Below are 2254 nucleotides of genomic sequence, written 5' to 3'. Positions count from 1 at the left end.
GGGCTGGGCAGGGAGAGAAGTGAAGCAATGAATAAATGAATGGAAATCCAAAATCTCTGTAAATGTTCATTAAAATTACTAAAAAAAATTTTTTTAAAAAGAAATAAAAGGTAAAAAGGGGGGAAAAAAAGGCTATGGCCTGACTCAAGCACACCTTAGTCCCCAGAATGACATTGTTGCTCTTCAGCAATTTTTTTTCCTTCAGCACTTTAGAGAGGTCTTGACAGCAGCCTTTCCTAGAGCAACTCATCTTTTGATTTCTTTATTTTTCTTTGGATTTTTTTTTTGTTTGGTTGGTTGGTTTTGGTTTTCTTTTATGGAACACTTAAAGGATTTGTGTATCATTCTTGAGCAGGGGCCATTCTAATCTCTGTATCATTCTATTTTACTGTATGTGCTGCCGAAGCAAGCACTAGTCTTTTGATTTCTTGACTGCTAACTGCTTGACTGCCAAGAGTGTTGATTGTGAAGCCAAGCAAGCTGTCATTGTTAACAACCTCAATCTCTTCTCCATCTATTAAAGTGCTGCCAATTGGCCCAGTGATGAGAATCTTTGTCTTCTTGATGTTGAGCTTCAATCTACACTGAAAACTACAGTCCTCCTCAGTTTCTGTGAGCAAGACTGTGTCATCTGCACAACATAGATATTGTTGATGGGTCTTCCTACAATCCTGATGTCACTTTCCTCTTAATAAAGTCCAGCCTCTGAATAATCTGTTCTGCATGTAGGTTTGGAAACAAGATTCATCCCTGACACACTTCTTTACTGACTGTGAACCATGCAGTGTTTCCTTGCTCTGTTCTGAGGACTGCTTCCTAGTCCAAGTGTAGATTTTGTGTGTGTGTGTGTGTGTATACCGTCAAATCAGATCTGACTGGTACAGGAGGAGATTGTCCCTCCTTCCCCGGCAGAACATCTGGTGGATTCGAACCGTGCCCCTCTGGGATTGTAGTTGCAGCTCCTTGCCACAAGGCCACCAGAGCCCCCCTCCAAGCCTCCAAGTGTAGATTTCACATGAGTACAATTATCTGTTCTTGGATTCCCATTATTCTCAAGGTTAGCCACAGTTTGTTGTGATCCACAGTCAAATGCCTTTGAATAGTTCATGAAACACAGATTCCTGTAGTACTGTTTGCTTTAGCTTAGATCCATCTGATTTTGGTGATAATGTCTCTGGTGCCAGGGCCTCTTCTAAACCCAGCTTCTATTTCTAGTAGCTCTTGGTCCTTTGTTCTTTGCTTGTGTATGGTATCAGTGATGTTGTTCAATAATTTCTACACTCAAGAGAGCTCTGGTGGCCTAGTGGCAAGAAGCTGCACTGCAATCCCAGAGGAACACAGTTCGAAACCACCAGATGCTCTGCTGGAGGAGGGACAACCTTCTCCTGTACCAGTCGGATCCAATTTGACAGCACACACACACAAAATAATAAAATAAAAATTAAAAAAAATTTCTACACTCAGTCAGATCACTCTTTTTTTGGAATGGGAACAAATACGGATCTCTTCTAGTCAGTTGGCCAGGTAATTATCCTCCAGATTCCTTGGCACTATTTGGTGAGCATGTTCATGGCAGCATCTGTGCATTGAAATATGTCAATTGGTATTCCATCAATTCTAGGGCCTTGTTCTTTGCAAAATCCTTCAGAGCAGATTGAACTTCCTTCTTCAGCACCACTGCCTCTAGATCGTGTGATGTTTCATGAAATTCTTCTTTGTCAGCCAATTCTTTTTGGTACAGCCACTCTGTGTACTTCCAATATAACTTTATTTTATTTTTTCATTTTGAACATGTATTTTATTGTTTAGAAAACTTTATGATATTTTAACTCAAGTAAAAAAAAAAGCATATGAAAAAGCAAGCCAGGAATCCAAACATCTCTCACTCACCCATCCTGGGTATTCTTGTCAGCTTGTGATAATAATAATGACACCATGACTATAAACAGGAGAGCTCTGGTGGCCTAGTGGTATGGAGTTGTTCTGCTAACAAATTCATAAGGAACTGTGCTGCCAGTTTAAAGGCTGTCCTACTGGCAGTTAGAATCCACTCCTGGTGCCTCTGGAGAAAGACGGGCACTCTCCTCCAATGAGATTTATATTGTTGTTGTTGTTGTTGTTGTTGTTATGTGCTGACGAGTCACCTGCGACTCACAGCGACCCTATGTACAACAGCCCTAAACTCCGCTCTGTCCTGTGCCAATCGCACTGTCTCTGACACTCCCATCCCAATTATCCCAGTCACTGAATCAAT

The sequence above is a fragment of the Elephantulus edwardii genome, unplaced genomic scaffold (assembly GCF_000299155.1).
Source record: "Elephantulus edwardii isolate Elephantulus edwardi_28Jun2011 unplaced genomic scaffold, EleEdw1.0 scaffold00096, whole genome shotgun sequence".
NCBI lineage: Eukaryota > Metazoa > Chordata > Mammalia > Macroscelidea > Macroscelididae > Elephantulus > Elephantulus edwardii.
Note: the sequence above shows the minus strand (reverse complement) of the source record.